The sequence below is a fragment of the Acanthaster planci genome, linkage group LG03, assembly GCF_054643075.1.
Source record: "Acanthaster planci isolate LZ-2023a linkage group LG03, COTS_SCS, whole genome shotgun sequence".
Classification (NCBI taxonomy): Eukaryota; Metazoa; Echinodermata; class Asteroidea; order Valvatida; family Acanthasteridae; genus Acanthaster; species Acanthaster planci.
The window spans coordinates 2029579-2049198 of NC_141779.1; the positions used below are offsets into that span (position 1 = coordinate 2029579).

Consider the following 19620-nt stretch of genomic DNA (forward strand, 5'->3'; position numbering starts at 1 on the left):
CAAAGAGTCCAGTAAACAAAGATTAGAGCTGAATAACATACAAGTAGACATCACTGCGATGTCTTTATAGTCTTTAACTCTCATTTTCGTATTGACCTTTGTTTCAACTCTCTTCAATTGTTGGTTGATCAGCAAACACAACTCCTGAAAAGACATAATTCTAAAGCTTCGAAGCAGCCATTTTAAACTGACACCCCTTCTACTTTCTTGGGCTCTTTCAACAGCCCAAGAAAGAAGAAAATTTAGACAGTCCAAAATCGTCTGATTCAATAGGATTTTGCATACACCGAAGGGGTTGGGCCAAACACTCTCTGATATTTCATGTTTTACCTGCCATCCAAAATTTATCAATGGTATTAAATTATGGCTCCCTATACACAGGTATGTCACCCAGGTTTACGCAAAAATTAAATTAATCCACAGAGAAGGACCTCTGTCCCTGTCAACTTTTTGAAAAGTGAAGAGACCTGTAACATAATGACGTCATGCTTAGTTTCCTAAGGCCGTAAGATGGGGAAGCAATAACTGTCCAAGTAAAAAATAATAGCTTGACATCATTATGTTTTGGGTCCATATATGAAATATATATGAGTCCACAGGGGACTGAATCAGTGAATTATACCTTTGGAGTAACCAACAACATTGGACCCACGTACCTTTTACCCAGCGGGCAGCAGCAAGAGATCAAAGTTCGATCACCTCAACAACGAGCACAGGAACCCCATCCTAAAGAGGTTGGATGTACCATGAACATCGGCTCACTCAGCGGCTTGTGCTCTGGCTGAGATGGACACACACAACAGTCATTAAAAACATGCAAAAGGAAGAAATTACAATACAACATGAGTGCATTAGCTTGGATTAACTGATTCTCAGAGGGCAGTGGAGAATGAGAAAGATGGAGAAAAGTAAGTCATAAGTGCTTCCCTAAATGACCTTCTTCCAGGCATGTGGAACACAAAAGAATTATTGTGAAGATGGCTTACATCATACTTCCCAGCCAATGTTGAATCCTTGGTGTGTATGATAGAAGCCTGTCTTGTGTTGAGGATATCATGAAAGAAACTCTGGACACACACGTTATTTATTCTGCATGTTGCCACCATAGGCATGGAGAGCCTCAATCTGGCAGATTGTACAATCATGTCACAATCAGCTTCTGAAACATTGTCCAATCGTATGGTATAAGATCCGACACAGCATGCACAGAATGACGAAGCAACATACATGGAAATCACTGAACCAACTTTGTAAAGATCAAGATCGAGATTCTGCATGCTTGGGGTGGCAGCGTGCAAAGAGCGAATTGTACCTACTGTGGGCTAGCGTGCCATATTGTAACAACCTGATGCATTGCACCTTTAATGTATTTGACACAGAAGGATGGCTTCAGTGAGTAAAAAGTTGGCTGATAAAATAAAACAAGTCCAGATTTTTTTAAACAACCCTTGTGGAATGTGTACACTCATCCTTGTACGTGATTTTGATCCAGGAATGAGGACATTTCATTTCAGTACACTCCTCATTCACTACAAGCAGCCTGTAGATGCAGCTTCCGTCTTGTTTCTGTTCACTTTGGCACAAATTGTACAACCATACCAAAAAATTCCATCCATTTTTTGTAGTTTAATTCAATCCAACCTTAAAGGCTGGGGATTCTCATTAGTTGAAAACTTAAAAAGAAAAACCCAAGGTCAAGATCTACATAACAACCAGGCATTTCTCTATTACCATAACCATGGACTAATATCAGAATATGATGTAGACTGTTTCCATACCTGTCGAGTAGTGTCACCAGTGATAAGATATCTCTGATTTGTTACACTCCAGAGAACTGCCTCCAGGGACTAGCTTGCTCTTGTCTCTCTGTCAAACTACTGAAACTAGGAAAACTAAACCATGTTTGAATTCCAATTCGTATTACTGCACACATGTGGAGGCCACAATTTCAAAATATATAGGTGCACTTTACAACAGTAGTTGAAACATCATTGAAAGCAGTGTCAAATCAACAAAGATCAGGGCCAAATAATATACAAGCCCACATCACTGGAGTTTCTCATATAAATCTTCTTAAAATCTTCTTAGTTGTCATTTTTCCATTTCTTTTCAATTGTTGCTTGACTAGTTAGTATATTTTGTTTTTCAAAACACCTTAAATACATGTACACTTCCCAAAAAGTCCTTTTCCTCAAGCCTGTAAGCAGCAATTTAACATATTACATCCGTCTACTTTTTCCAGTTCTTAAGATTTGTTTTTAGCCATCTACAGATGCAAGCCTGCAAAACAAGGAGTGTTGATCAGGGGTTATGTTTAAACAATCCCACCTGTTTTTTCAGCCAAGCAATCTCTTCAATCTGCCTTGAGTAGAAGCACAACTTAATTGGTTGAAAAGAGTCGTGTTGGTTGGGAGTATTCATTTTGTTGGTAGCGATTGGGCTGCTACCATGTCCTAGTCGTTCATGAACCAGTGATGAAAAGTTAGTACCAAAGGAGCCTCTGATGCCAAGGAAATAGTGTTCTCTCTCGGTCCAACTTAAGGCTAATACAGGAGATCACAGTCTCTGCAGAAAACATTCCCAAATTATAAACAGTATAAAATCAGAGGATTTGGGGGACCATTTTAACCTTTATAGCTCCCCATATACATGTCACCCGGTATTTGGGCAAAATAAATGTACTCACCAAGCATGATCCTTAGATAGACATAATGAAGTCACACTTTGTTTACACGAGCTATATTATAAGACAGTAAGGTGTGGTAGGTCTTAATGTACTAGGTCTACAGGACATGAGGCAATGAGTTCACAGGAGACTCAATCAGTGAATCCAACCTTTGGGATGACCAATAACAAAAGATCACTTACGTTTTACCAAGAAGGCTACAGTAAGAGATCACAGTACAATTACCTTAACAACAGTGGCCATCATCGAGAAATGACAAGAAGCTGATCGTCCTGTAAGCAACGACTCATCAGCGGCTTGTGCTCTAGCTGAAATGAATGCACATAACAGTCATTAAAACATGCAAAATGAAAAAAATGGCAAGAAAATATGAGTGGAGGAGCCTGTTTGCTGATTCTCAGAGGGCTTTGAAGAATCGGAAAGATGGAGAGAGCTGATTGAGAATTTGTAATTCACGTATGTGCACCCAGCACTGCAGGTGTATCAATCTAGTTATACATGGCATTTTATGGGGTGGTGCATTACAGGGGTAGCCATAATCCAGTCCCGCCTCCTGCGATACGGCTTCAAATTTTGATCAAAAGAAGCAGCGGTGGAGAGCCGTAGCCAATGTTCAATACTTGTGCATGCTGTATTCTCACATGGAGACGCCGCACCGTGTGTTGCCAACATAGAGTGCAACATAAACCGTTGAAAACATTTCATGTAGGGGTTTAACTGAAGATATACACGTACCCTACATATATATTTGCAATGGATGTTTGTAATGACACACATGATAAAGCCAAAAGTGCAAATGTTATTTAAAATAGATATTGAGCCTCTTCATACAACAGCGTCATTAGAATTGAGTATCATTCCATGACATAAATAAACTAAATTCTACAATATTCAAACATCAATTGAACTTTCGGTTGAGCAATGTGTTGCTGTGACAGAACAAAATCACAGTGCACCTGATTTTTAAGTTCTTGAATCTGGCTTTAATAACTTTTGCAAGCTAATGACCATCAGGATGACGTTTAGTTCAACGCTGGCTTCATATTTATGTGTTTCACATTCTTGTGGAAACCCCTATTGCAAGAATATCATGATTTGTTTTGCACAAAGACGGGAATAAACAAATTTTCACTGCTTGAAAAAGACTACTGCATATTTGACTACATCAGATCTATCACTCACAAAACAATCCAGCCAATGTCTCATTTCCATCGCAAAAGCTAACAAGCATTCCAGTCTACAACCATGAACAATAAGTAAAACTAAGTTGAGGAAGGAAACATACATGTACATGGTAAGTGCTGCCACAATAACCTTCGTATCTGAATGAGAATGACTGAGAGAGAGGGGGAGAGACAACGGAATAACAGACAGATGAATAACAGATAGACTGACAAACATACCAACAGCACATAGACAGATGAACAAAACAAAGAGGACAGTTATCTTGGAAACTAGACCTTTCCCCATTGTATTTTCAGTACAAAAAGATTTTACGGTAATAACCAAAATCATTTTGGCAAAGAAAAATCTTTGAAAATAATCAAATTGTATTTAGAAATGATTAGCACAACCTCCAATTTTAAGATTTGCATCATGCAATCAGTAGAGATCTCCATGCATGGTTCCATGCAACACAGACTTAAAGTATGAGGCCTACTTTCTACCCAATTTTTACCAGGTTCACTGAAATATGTAGAAATTACAGATTGTATAATGTATTTATATAATTCTGAACCTCAGTGGATAGGTCTAGTTAGTTTTAAAGACTTTGACTTCCTGACAAATTCTCGTGGGGTGTAAAGTAATGTTGTCTCTTCATTTACCACATCAAATCATACTATCCTCCAGTTTGTTTAGACTACTCTTTGACTATCAAATTAGTAACTTTGGCCCCACATACAGGCTGGAGATTTTCATTGGTTGAAAAATTTGTTGGACAAAAGTCATGTTTCAGATTTACAACACACCAGTACATAGGCCCCTATTACTCCCTAGGCCTATTTTTTTATTTTATTAACATTTACTGTTGGGCTGTTATCAGAAGTAGGCTAGGCCTACAGTGTTTATATAGCGTGGGCTGTTTCCAGACCTGCTGAGTACAATAAAGTGTCAAAATACATATCAGATGTGCAACAATCCAGAAAACGGTCTCACAGGAGTGTTCTTCGTCTCTCCATTACTGCTTCAAAGTTAAGAAACCAAAGGAACCTCTTTAAAATCCCAGCCTGCATGCCTAACAGTCACTGTGGGGCCGCCATGTTTAAATGCAGGGTGCACTTTACCACAGCAAAAGCAGTGTAAAATCAACAAAGCCAAGCCCAAACTTGTGGAGTTTGTAATACAGAAATCTCGTTATCATCTTTGCCGTCTTTTCTCCATTTATTTTCAATTGTTGGATGGTAAGCCAGTCTCAGTTCTCACCTTTAAATTCACCTCCTGTGAAGTCACATTTGAACAAACCCGCCAACTTGGCCACACTTGCGTTCTTGTGCGTAGGCATTGTAATGCTAATGCTCGCGCCACAGTGGAAAACTGGTCGTCGATCAACTTGGGCACATATTGAGCAGGGTACTAAACAGGGGATAAGACAGCGCTGGTGATTGGCGCGCTTGAAATAGGCCCTGTAAGTGTGCACCACGGACGTATATAAAAAAAACCTGGACTTGCAACGCCTTTGTATGAAAAAGAAGCCAACCAGCGGCCATTTTACCGAGCCGAATACAAAGGCGTGGGTTGGCTCCCTACTATTGACGTCAGGAAGAACAAAGGCGGGCATTACCAGGAAAGCTTTGTATTCGGCTCGGTAAAATGGCTGCAAGTGGATTCAATGACTCTATAAGCTGATTAAGGGCATTGCGAGTCCAGATTTTATTATACACGTCCGTGGTGTGAACAAGTACGACGAAGAGCTGAAGATAATGCAATTATTATTTTTTTCGTGATGTAAATCAAAAGAATGACCACTATTGCAAAGAGAAAAAAAAAGCATTTCCCAAAACTGTATGCGAGCAATTTGCATCAATATAAAAAAACCATGTATTTCCTACCCCCAAAGCCTGGACAAACGCGACCATCTGAGGCTTGGGCTTTCAGAGCTACGGCTGGGTCTATTGTCTACGGGTCTCCACGCATTTCCTATGGAGCGAAGACCTATACCTAGCTCTTGACAAGAGATTCGGATGCAGCCGTAGTTTACATCTTGACCGCAACACACACCATGACGTCAAACTACAGTCAGTCGTAGACAAGATGCTTTACGAGACGTTATCTACCAAAAAGTCAGCAAATGTACGTCCGAAATTCTGGGGATTCCAGCTAATTATACCTTTTTCAGGTTGCAATATAATGCCTCCTGAAGCGAAACCGATACTGGAATTTGATGCATTTTGTTTATGGTAAGCTTGTTTGACACGGACTGCATGCATTGGAGCAAACGATGGGCAACATAGAGTGGTACTTATTATTATTTTATTTTGTGGGAACGAGATGATTTTGAGGGAACGAAACGATAATTCGAGGGAACGGAATTAAAAAAAATCTTCATTGTGCCTGTCCCCTTAGGGGCTCCTTAGGTACTCGTAGAGAGGGACATCGAATGCAACTGTGCGTTTTTGCAAGTTGGGTCACACTCACTGTCCGACAGTAAATGCCCCCCCCAAATAAAAAAATTCAAAATACATGTACATACAATGTAGGGCGGAAATAATGCCGCCCGGCGCTCCGAAGGAACGGGTTAGCCTTTCGACGGTTTTGTGTGTGTGTGGGGGGGGGTGTCGGATCAGGTCGACATTCAAGACAATGACCAGAAGCGGTTTTCTTTTGAATAAGGGTTTGATATGCTACATTTTTAATCAGTCCTTTCCCAAAATTATTGAGCATACTTTTGCCCGATGCGGAATAACAGGTGAATCGCTGGACTGTTGGGCAACTTAAAGAGCATAACACTGTATGGGTAAATAAGTGGTGAAACAAAACCACTTTCTAAAACCGTTGGGCAAAAAGAGACAAGTCTACCTATAACAGAGCCTGAAAGTTGACCCCTGATGGTGCGCTTCTGGAACACTTGGATAGGATAAATAACGAGCAAAGATGTTATAATTAGCTGTTTCGGCAACTCACAAAACAGGTATTGCTTTTCTGATTTTTTTAAGCTGTTTTGGCAACAGCCTGAACAACTCTTTCTTTTCTGATTTTTTTTTTCATTTCCTTTTTGGCTTTTTGGCAAGTTGCGAAAAAGGCATTCTTTTTGTTCTTTTTTTTTAGCTGTTTCGGCAACAGCCGGAACAGCTCTTGCTTTTCTGATGATTTTTAGCTGTTTCAGCAACTTTGCAGAAACAGGTATTGTTTTTCTGATTATTTTGTTTTAGCTGCTTCGGCAACTTTGCCGAAACAAATATTGTTTTTCTGATTTTTTTTCTTTTTCAACTCAATTCCTTTCACCAGTCGACTTTGGCAGTTTACTAAATTTGATCGACTTAAAACTTGGCAGACCTTTGGACCATCATCCAAGGACGGTCCTAGAAAAAATTCACAGTGATAACCTAAGTAGTTTATTTACTATTGATGTTTCTAATAATTAATTTTCCCCATAGACTTTGTACACAGATCGCACGCAGTTTTCGGACTGTCCTATATCAGGCTATGAGGGGGCTATTGCAGAATTACGGCTACACCTGCTGGGGCTTTCAATTTTCAACAAACTGTCCTATATTTAACCATGGATGGCGTTGCTGCGCATTATGCTGGACACATTTTGTCCAGCATAATGCATGAGCAGTCCTCAACTTTGACCGAGAATTACTACCAGAACGAAAAAGAAATCAGACTAAAGTTTCCCTTCAGTTCGATCGCAAATATACCCAAGTGTGCAAATATTAAATAATATTTCATAAGTTTTTTCCAGTTTAGACAAACATCACGTGACATGAAATTAAAGGAGCAGTTTTCCTGCACACGTGTTTCTAGGCCATTGATTTTGTACACGTTTTCGAGCCACAATTTTGGTAACTTTGCAATGTTTGATCGTTCCAAAGTGATACCCAACGAAGACCCTGATGCAAGATTTATTGCAAAGGGATGACGTCATGATGACTTCATCACCTTATTTTATATTCATTTTTGAACATTAAATTTTTCCCCATAAATTTTTGTACACGTTTTTCTACTTAACACAAGTGAACAAGTAGTCTTTAACTTCGGCGCAAAATTACTCTAAGAACGAAGGAGAAATCGGGTACTTTACGCTCTGTTATTTGATTTGAAATATCCCTAACAGTCTGAATATGAAGTAATATTTCATTAGAAGTGTTCAGTTGAAGTGCAAATCACGTGACATGAACTTAAAGGAGCAGTGTTTCCGCAAATGAGTTTTTTGCCCTAGACTTTGTACACGTTTTCAAGGCACAATTTTAAAACCTTTCCGATGTTTGATGGTTATCAAAATGACAGCGAACAAAGACCGTGATACAAAAATTATTGTAAGTAAAGGACGTCATGATGACGTTATCATGTCATTTATTCGTGATTTTTCAATATTTATTTTAGCCCTTTGACTTTGTACACGTTTTCAAGCAAGCATTTGGGTTAGTTTGAGAGCTTTGATCAACTTCAAAGTTACAGCCATGAAAGACCTTGATGAAAAAAAACGTCAAAATTTATTACGTCGTGATGATGTCATCATGTGATTTATTTTTAATTTTTAAATATTTATTTCAGCCCATTGACTTAGTAAACGTATTCGAGGCACTAATTTCGTACCTCAGTAATCATTGATCACCGTCAAACTTACAGCAAGCACTAACTATACAACGAAGATAATTCTAAAATATTTATGTCATGATGACGTCGTCACGGGATTTGTTATTAAATTGTGAATACTTGAATATTCCTTTAAATGTATAAAAAAAACCATATAAAATCAACCGTGGCCTCCCGCAACATTCTGTTTCCAGCAAGTGCAAGGATAAAAAGTGGTCTTGATTTTGTCTCGTGTAGGTTAATTGACATAACCATTCCTTCCGGTTTAAACCAGAAGTAGGCTTCTTGTTTGAAAGTGGTAAAAGCTGTAAAGTTTTTTTCAACATAAGGCGTCTGTCGGTGTTAATGCTGAATTGAAACCTTGCTTATATCTTGGAGAGGAAGTGCTTTGAGCAAATATTGAGCTCATTTAATGATAACGTCATAAATAATTGCTTTTTTTTCGTAACGGACAGTATCGGCGTTATCAACATGTCAGATGTTGTTAATTCTGCCTGGATTCTACTTTTGCGTTGATTAAAAAGGCTCGTGACACCCGATGATCTGCGTGGGGACGTATTAAGTCCTGAACCCCAAACAGGACGGGTGATGAAGTCAATGACAACATCAGACCCTTAACTTGCAGATTCAGCGTGGCGACAGTTGCCAAAGAATGGCAGAGTAGTTTTAAAGTTATATCATACAGTTCAACTTCTAGTCACAGTTATCAAAAGTGAAATTCACTTTTGCGTCAAAATGTTCAGGATAGGGCAACAGATGTCATCTCTAGTGGTCCTGCAATCTTTGTTCTTATATTTTGTTCACAGAAAATGTAAAATGTGCAATCGATTACTCTTATGTTAGATATTATCAAAGATTTTTTGGTTTTTAGTGTGAAATGCATATTTACGATTATGCAAATAACACCGGGTTCGCAGACCAATGTCAGTGGAGAATACACTCTTTGAGCCCCCTATATCTTCTAAAGTACATGTCCGATTGGGTTCATATTTTGCAGACACCTTGAATAGAGAGTGCTTAAGAGGAAAATTGCCTTATGTGATGATGACGTCATGAGCAGACAAGTCACGTGACATTAAATTAAACTCTTGAAGGCCCTATATCTCCAGATGTACCAGACTAATCGGGTTCAAATCTTGCAGATATCTTGAGAAGGGGTGCGTCAGAGGAATATTGACCTCATGTGCTGATGTCGTCACCAGGAGACAGGTTACCTGACATTAAAGGGGAACTTTTCAAACCACTACACCTCGAAAAGTACGTGTCCGATGCGGTTGAAACTTTGTGTGTGGCTTGAAAGGGAAGGGTTTTAGACGATGCCAGAATTCTGCAAAAATAAGAGGCAGTTGGACAAAAACTACGACTTCCTTTTGCAGATATATCCCTAACTACTGCAAATATGGATATGAAACTTATATGAATAGATAGGAGAACATATGCCTTTTCAGATGACACCAAGATTGCCAGATTTATATAATTTCAAGACCTTTTATGCTCGAATATATGAAGCATTCTCTGCGAATGATAAGGACCGGTATATTGCAGACGAAGCCAGAATTCCGCAAAAAAAGGAGGCAGTTCGAAAAGACCTCGAACGTAGTTTGGCAGATATTTCCCTAACTACTGCAAACATGGATACGAAACTTATATGAATGGATAGAGGAACAAATGGCCTTTCAGATGACACCAAGATTGCCAGATTTAGATAATTCTCAGACCTTTTATGCTCGAATATATGAAGCAATCCTTGTGCGGGAAAGGACCGGTATAGCTCAAACGAAGCAAGGATTCCACAAAAATATCAGGCAATTGGACACGAACTTGCATTTCCTTTGGCAGCTATTTCCCTAACTACTGCAAATATGGATATGAAACTTATATGAATGGATATGGAAACATGTAACCATTCAAATCACACCAAGATTGCCAGATTTAGATAATTCTCAGACCTTTTATGATCGATTATATGAAGCAGTCTCTGCGTGGGATATGGACCGGTTTGGCGCAGACGAAGCCAGAATTCCGCAAAAAAAGGAGGCAGTTGGAAAAGAACTTGCACTTCCTTTGGCAGATATTTCCCTAACTACTGCAAATATGGATAAGAAATTAATATGAATGGATAAATAAACATATCGCCTTTCAGATGACATCAAGATTGCCAGATTTAGATAAGTGTCTGACCTTTTAGGCTCGATTATATAAAGCATTCTCTGCGCAGGATAAAGACCGGTATGGTGAAGACGAAGCCAGAATTCCGCAAAGAAAATCAGGCAATTGGACACGATTTTGCAATTCCTTTTGACGATATTTCCCTAACTACTGCAAATATGGATATGAAACTTATATGAATGGATACAAAAACCATGTGGCCTTTCAGATGACACCAAGATAGACAGATTTAGATAATTCTCAGACCTTTTATACTCGATTATAGGAAGCCTTCTCTGAGTGGGATAAGGACCGGTATAGCGTAGACGAAGCCAGAATTCCGCAAAGATATCAAACAGGCAGACAAGAACTTGCACTTCCCTTGGCAGATATTTCCCTAACTACTGCAAATATGGATATGAAACTTATACAAATGGACAGGGAAACATGTGGCCTTTCAGATGACACCAAGATTGCCAGGTTTAGATAATTCTCGGACCTTTTATGCTCGATTATAGGAAGCCTTCCCCTGCGTGGGATAAGGACCGGTATAGCGTAGACGAAGCAAGAATTACGCAAAAATATAAGGCAATTGGACACAAACTTGCATTTTGTTTAGGGCTATTTCCCTAACTGCTGCAAATATGGATATGAAATTTATATAAATGGATAGAGCAACATGTGGCCTTTCAGATGACACCAAGATTGCCAGATTTAAATAATTCTCAGCCCATTTATGCTCGATTATATGAAGCACTATCTGCGTGGGATGTGGACCAGTATAGCGCAGACGAGGCCAGAATTCTGCAAAAAAGGAGGCAATTGGACACGAACTTGCATTTCCTTTGGACGATATTTCCCTAACTACCGCGAATATGGATATGAAACTTATATGAATGGACAAGGAAACATGTGGCCTTTCAGATGACACCAAGATTGCCAGATTTAGATAATTCTCAGACATTTCATTCTCGATTATATGAAGCATTCTCTGCGTAGGATTAGGACCGGTATATTGCACACGAAACCAATATTCCAGAACAAAAAGGAGGCCGTTGGAAAAGAACTTTCACATCCTTTGGCAGATATTTCCCTAACTACTGCAAATATTGATATGAAACTTATACAAATAGATAGGGAAACATGTGGCCTTTCAAATAACATCACGTTTGCCAGATTTAGATAACTCTCTGACCTTTTATGCTCGATTATATGAAGCATTCTCTGCGTGGGATTAGAACCGGTATATCGCACACGAAGAAAGAATTCCTCAAAAAAAAGAGGCAGTTGGAAAAGAACTCGCACATCCTTTGGCAGCTATTTCCATAACTACTCCAAATATGGATATGAAACTTATACAACTAGATAGAGGAACATGTGGCCTTTCAGATGACACCAAGACTGCCAGATTTAGATAATTCTCAGACGTTTTATGCTGGATTATATGAAGCATTCCCTGCGTGGGATTAGGACCAGTATAGGTCAGACGAAGCCAGAATTCCGCAAAAAAAGGAGGCAGTTGGAAAAGAACTCGCACTTCCTTTGGCAGCTATTTCCCTAACTACTCCAAATATGGATATGAAATTAATATGAATTGATAGAGGAACATATCGCCTTTCAGATGACACCAAGATTGCCAGATTTAGATAATTCTTAGACTTTTTATGCTCGATTATATGAAGCATTCTCTGCGCAGGATAAGGACCGGTATAGCGTAGACGAAGCCAGAATTCCGCAAAAATATCAGGCAAGTGGACACGAATTTGCATTTCTTTTGGAAGATATTTCCCTAACTATTCCAAATATGGATATGAAACTTATATGAATGGACAGGGAAACATGTGCGCTTTCAGATCACACCAACATTGCCAGATTTAGATAATTCTCGGACCTTTTATGCTCGATTATAGGAAGCCTTCTCTGCGCGGGATAAGGACCAGTATAGCGGAGACGAAGCCAGAATTCCGCAAAAAAGGAGGCAGTTGGAAAAGAACTCGCAATTACTTTGGCAGCTATTTCCATAACTACTTCAAATATGGATATCAAATTAATATGAATTGATAGAGGAACATATCGCCTTTCAGATGACACCAAGATTGCCAGATGTAAATACTTCTTAGACCTTTTATGCTCGATTATATGAAGCACTATCTGCGTGGGATGTGGACCAGTATAGAGCAGACGAGGCCAGAATTCTGCAAAAAAGGAGGCAATTGGACACGAACTTGCATTTCCTTTGGACGATATTTCCCTAACTACCGCGAATATGGATATGAAACTTATATGAATGGACAAGGAAACATGTGGCCTTTCAGATGACACCAAGATTGCCAGATTTAGATAATTCTCAGACATTTCATTCTCGATTATATGAAGCATTCTCTGCGTAGGATTAGGACCGGTATATTGCACACGAAACCAATATTCCAGAACAAAAAGGAGGCCGTTGGAAAAGAACTTTCACATCCTTTGGCAGATATTTCCCTAACTACTGCAAATATTGATATGAAACTTATACAAATAGATAGGGAAACATGTGGCCTTTCAAATAACATCACGTTTGCCAGATTTAGATAACTCTCTGACCTTTTATTCTCGATTATATGAAGCATTCTCTGCGTGGGATTAGAACCGGTATATCGCACACGAAGAAGGAATTCCGCAAAAAAAGGAGGCAGTTGGAAAAGAACTCGCACTTCCTTTGGCAGCTATTTCCCTAACTACTCCAAATATGGATATGAAATTAATATGAATTGATAGAGGAACATATCGCCTTTCAGATGACACCAAGATTGCCAGATTTAGATAATTCTTAGACTTTTTATGCTCGATTATATGAAGCATTCTCTGCGCAGGATAAGGACCGGTATAGCGTAGACGAAGACAGAATTCCGCAAAAATATCAGGCAAGTGGACACGAATTTGCATTTCTTTGGGAAGATATTTTCCTAACTATTCCAAATATGGATATGAAACTTATATGAATGGACAGGGAAACATGTGCGCTTTCAGATCACACCAACATTGCCAGATTTAGATAATTCTCGGACCTTTTATGCTCGATTATAGGAAGCCTTCTCTGCGCGGGATAAGGACCAGTATAGCGTAGACGAAGCCAGAATTCCGCAAAAAAGGAGGCAGTTGGAAAAGAACTCGCACTTCCTTTGGCAGCTATTTGCCAACTACCGCAAATATGGATAGGAAATTCATATGAATGGATAGAGGAACAAATGGCCTTTCAGATGACACAACGATTGCCAGATTTAGATAATTCTCTGACCTTTTAAGCTCGATTATATAAAGTATTCTCTGCGCAGGATAAAGACCGGTATGGTGCAGACAAAGCCAGAATTCTGCAAAAATATCAGGCAATTGGACACGAATTTGCAATTCCTTTGGCAGATATTTCCCTAACTACTGCAAATATGGATATGAAACTTATATGAATGGATAGACGAAGATGTGGCCTTTCAGATGACACCAAGATTGCCAGATTTAGATAATTCTCTAACCTTTTATACTCGATTATAGGAAGCATTCTCTGCGCGGGATAAGGACCGGTATAGCGTGAACGAAGCCAGAATTCCGCAAAAATATCAGGCAAGTGGACACGAATTTGCATTTCTTTTGGAAGATATATCACTAACTACTGCAAATATGGATATGAAACTTATATGATTGGACAGGGAAACATGTTGCCTTTCAGATGACACCAAGATTGCCAGGTTTAGATAATTCTAGGACCTTTTATGCTCGATTATAGGAAGCATTCTCTGCGCGGGATAAGGACCGGTATAGCGTAGACGAAGCCAAAATTCCGCAAAAATATAAGGCAAGTGGACACGAATTTGCATTTCTTTTGGAAGATATTTCCCTAACTGCTGCCAATGTGGATATGAAAATTATATGAATGGATAGAGGAACATGTGGCCTTTCAGATGACACCAAGATTGCCAGATTTAGATAATTCTCAGACCTTTTATGCTCGATTATATGAAGCATTCTCTGCGTGGGATAAGGACCGGTATAGCGCAGACGAAGCCAGAATTCCGCAAAAATATCAAACAGTCAGACAAGAACTTGCACTTCCTTTGGCAGATATTTCCCTAACTACTGCAAATATGGATATGAAACTTATACAAATGGACAGGGAAACATGTGGCCTTTCAGATGACACCAAGATTGCCAGGTTTAGATAATTCTCGGACCTTTTATGCTCGATTATAGGAAGCCTTCTCTGCGCGGGATAAGGACCAGTATAGCGTAGACGAAGCCAGAATTCCGCAAAAATATCAAACAGTCAGACAAGAACTTGCACTTCCTTTGGCAGATATTTCCCTAACTACTGCAAATATGGATATGAAACTTATACAAATGGATAGGGAAACATGTGACCTTTCAGATGACACCAAAATTGCCAGATTTGGATAATTCTCAGACCTTTTTATGCTCGATTATATGAAGCATTCTCTGCGTGGGATAAGGACCGGTATATTGCAGACGAAGCTAGAATTCCGCAAAAAAAGGAGGCAGTTGGAAAAGAACTTGCACTTCCTTTGGCAGCTATTTCCCTAACTACTGCACATATGGATATGAAACTTATACATATAGATAGATTAACATGTGGCCTTTCAGATGACACCAAGACTGCCAGATTTAGATACTTCTCAGATGTTTAATGCTCGATTATATGAAGCATTCCCTGCGTGGGATTAGGACCAGTATAGGTCAGACGAAGCCAGAATTCCGCAAAAAAGGAGGCAGTTGGAAAAGAACTCGCACTTCCTTTGGCAGCTATTTGCCAACTACTGCAAATATGGATAGGAAATTAATATGAATGGATAGAAGAACATATTGCCTTTCAGATGACACCAAGATTGCGAGATTTAGATAATTCTCTGACCTTTTAGGCTCGATTATATAAAGCATTCTCTGCGTGGGATAAGGACCAGTATAGCGCAGACGAAGCCAGAATTCCGCAAAAATATCAAACAGTCAGACAAGAACTTGCACTTCCTTTGGCAGATATTTCCCTAACTACTGCAAATATGGATATGAAACTTATACAAATGGACAGGGAAACATGTGGCCTTTCAGATGACACCAAGATTGCCAGGTTTAGATAATTCTCGGACCTTTTATGCTCGATTATAGGAAGCCTTCTCTGCGAGGGATAAGGACCAATATAGCGTAGACGAAGCCAGAATTCCGCAAAAATATCAAACAGTCAGACAAGAAATCGCACTTCCTTTGGCAGATATTTCCCTAACTACTGCAAATATGGATATGAAACTTATATGAAGGGACAGGGAAACATGTGACCTTTCAGATCACACCAACACTGCCAGATTTAGATAATTCTCAGACCTCTTATGCTCGATTATATGAAGCAGTCTCTGCGTGGGATGAGGACCAGTATAGCGCAGACGAAGCCAGAATTCCGCAAAAATATCAGGCAATTGGACACGAACTTGCATTTCCTTTGGACGATATTTCCCTAACTACCGCAAATATGGATATGAAACTTATATGAATGGACAGGGAAACATGTGGCCTTTCAGATGACACCAAGATTGCCAGATTTAGATAATTCTCAGACCTTTTATGCTCGATTATATGAAGCATTCTCTGCGTGGGATAAGGACCGGTATATTGCAGACGAAGCCAGAATTCCGCAAAAAAAGGAGGCAGTTGGAAAAGAACTCGCACTTCCTTTGGCAGCTATTTCCCTAACTACTGCAAATATGGATATGAAACTTATACAAATAGATAGACGAACATGTGGCCTTTCAGATGACACCAAGAGTGCCAGATTTAGACACTTCTCAGACGTTTTATGCTCGATTATATGAAGCATTCTCTGCGTGGGATTAGGACCGGTATATCGCACACGAAGAAAGAATTCCTCAAAAAAAAGACGCAGTTGGAAAAGAACTCGCACTTCCTTTGGCAGCTATTTCCCTAACTACTGCAAATATTTATATGAAACGTATACATATAGATAGATGAACATGTGGCCTTTCAGATGACACCAAGACTGCCAGATTTAGATACTTCTCAGATGTTTAATGCTCGATTATATGAAGCATTCCCTGCGTGGGATTAGGACCAGTATAGGTCAGACGAAGCCAGAATTCCGCAAAAAAAGGAAGCAGTTGGAAAAGAACTCGCACTTCCTTTGGCAGCTATTTGCCAACTACTGCAACTATGGATAGGAAATTAATATGAATGGATAGAGGAACATATCGCCTTTCAGATGACACCAAGATTGCCAGATTTAGATATTTCTCAGGCCTTTTATGCTCTATTATATGAAGCATTCTCTGCGCAGCATAAGGACCAGTATAGCGCAGACGAAGCCAGAATTCCGCAAAAATATCAAACACCAGACAAGAACTTGCACTTCCTTTTGCAGCTATTTCCCTAACTACTGCAAATATGGATATGAAACATATATGAATGGATAGACGATTATGTGGCCTTTCAGATGACAGAAAGATTGCCAGATTTAGATAATTCTCAGACCTTTTATACTCGATTATAGGAAGCATTCTCTGCGCGGGATAAGGACCGGTATAGCGCAGACGAAGCCAGAATTCCGCAAAACATATCAGGCAACTGGACACGAATTTGCATTTCCTTTGGCATATATTTCCCTAACTACTGCAAATATGGATATGAAACTCATATTAATGGACAGGGAAAGATGTGGCCTTTCAGATGAAACCAAGATTGCGAGATTTAGATACTTCTTGGACCTTTTAGGCTCGATTATATGAAGAATTCTCTGCGTGGGATAAGGACTGGTATATTGCAGACAAAGCCAGAATTGCGCAAAAATATTAAACAGTCAGACAAGAAATCGCACCTCCTTTTGACGATATTTCCCTAACTACTGCAAATATGGATATGAAACTTATATGAATGGATAGAAAAACATGTGGCCTTTCAGATGACACCAAGATTGCCAGATTTAATTAATTCTCAGAGCTTTTATGCTCGATTATATAAAGCATTCTCTGCGTGGGATAAGGACCGATATTTTGCAGACGAAGCCAAAATTCTGCAAAAATATCAGGCAAGTGGACACAAACTTGCATTTCCTTTGGACGATATTTCCCTAACTACTGCAAATATGGATATGAAACTTATATGAATAGGCAGGGAATTATGTGGCCTTTCAGATGACACCAAGATTGACAGATTTAGATAATTCTCAGACCTTTTATGCTCGATTATATGAAGCAGTCTCTGCGTGGGATAAAGACTGGTATATATCAGACGAAGCCAGAATTCCGCAAAAAAGGGAGGCAGTTGGAAAAGAACTCGAACTTAGTTTGGCAACTATTTCTCTAACTACTGCAAATTGGATACGAATCTTATACAAATAGATAGGGAAACATGTGGCCTTTCAGATCACTGCAAGATTGGAAGATTTAGATAATTCTGAGACCTTTTATGCTCGAATATATGAAGAAGTCCATGAGCAGGATAAGGACTGGTATAGCGCAGACGAAGCCAGAATTCCGTAAAACAAGGAGGCAGCTGGAAAAGAACTCGCACTTCCTTTGGCAGCTATTTCCCTAAATACTGCAAACATGAATATGAATATTATATTTATATTGATAGAAAAACATATGGCCTTTCAGATGACACCAAGATTTCCAGATTTGGATAATTCTCGGACCTTTTATGCTCGATTATATGAAGCCTTCTTTGCGCAGGATAAGGACCGGTATATTGCAGACGAAGCAAGAATTCCGCAAAAAAAGGAGGCAGTTCGAAAAGACGAACTTAGTTTGCAGCTATTTCCCTAACTACTGCAAATATGGATATGAAACTTATATGAATGGATAGGGAAACATGTAACATTTCAGATCACAACAAGATTGTCAGATTTAGATAATTCTCAGACCTTTCATGATCGATTATATGAAGCAGTTTCTGCGTGGGATATGGACCGGTATAGCGCAGACGAAGCCAGAATTCCGCAAAACAGGAGGCAGTTGGAAAAGAACTCGCACCTCCTTTGGCAGCTATTTGCCAACTACCGCAAATATGGATATGAAATTAATATGAATCGTTAGAGGAACATATCGCCTTTCAGATGACACCAAGATTGCCAGATTTAGATATTTCTCTGACCTTTAAGGCTAGATTATATAAAGTATTCTCTGCGCAGGATAAAGACCGGTATGGTGCAGACAAAGCCAGAATTCGGCAAAAATATCAGGCAATTGGACACAAACTTGCACTTCCTTTGGCAGCTATTTCCCTAACTACTGCAAATATGGATATGAAATTTATATAAATGGATAGAGCAACATATGGCCTTTCAGATGACACCAAGATTGCCAGATTTAGATAATTCTCAGACCTTTTATGCTCGATTATATGAAGCAGTCTCTGCGTGGCATATGGACCGGTATATTGCAGACGAAGCAAGCATTCTGCAAAAAAGGAGGCAGATGGAAAAGAACTCGCACTTCCTTTGGCAGCTATTTGCCAACTACTGCAAATATGGATAGGAAATTAATATGAATGAATAGAGGAACATATCGCCTTTCAGATGACACCAAGATTGCCAGTTTAGATAATTCTCACACCTTTTAGGCTCGATTATATAAGGCATTCTCTGCGCAGGATAAAGACCGGTATGGTGCAGACGAAGCCAGAATTCCGCAAAAATATCAGGCAAGTGGACACGAATTTGCAATTCCTTTTGACGATATTTCCCTAACTACTGCAAATATGGATATGAAACTTATATGAATGGACAGGGAAACATGTGCGCTTTCAGATCACACCAACATTGCCAGATTTAGATAATTCTCAGACCTTTTATGCCCAATTATATGAAGCATTCTCTGCGTGGGATAAGGACCGGTATAGCGCAGACGAAGCAAGAATTCCGCAAAAATATCAAACAGTCAGACAAGAACTTGCACTTATTTGGCAGATATTTCCCTAACTACTCCAAATATGGATATGAAACTTATATGAATGGACAGGGAAACATGTGGCCA

The 19620-nt window shown here is 39.3% G+C and overlaps 2 long non-coding RNA genes across 4 annotated transcripts in view; one reads left to right on the top strand and one right to left on the bottom strand.

The window, feature by feature from the left end:
- LOC110990889 (uncharacterized) overlaps positions 1-19620 on the top strand; it is a 445142-nt gene that overhangs the window by 275225 nt on the left and 150297 nt on the right. The gene's annotated exons all lie outside the window — the stretch shown is intronic.
- Positions 663-5229, bottom strand: LOC147799546 (uncharacterized). 2 transcript variants are annotated; one of them, XR_015424818.1, is made up of 5 exons: positions 5111-5229; positions 2912-2994; positions 2329-2565; positions 1779-1892; positions 663-781 (listed from the first exon to the last, which is right to left on the bottom strand). It is a non-coding gene; the product is annotated as an uncharacterized LOC147799546 (long non-coding RNA). The 2 variants fall into 2 exon arrangements; XR_015424819.1 differs by lacking the exons at positions 663-781; positions 1779-1892 and having other exon boundaries at positions 1915-2565.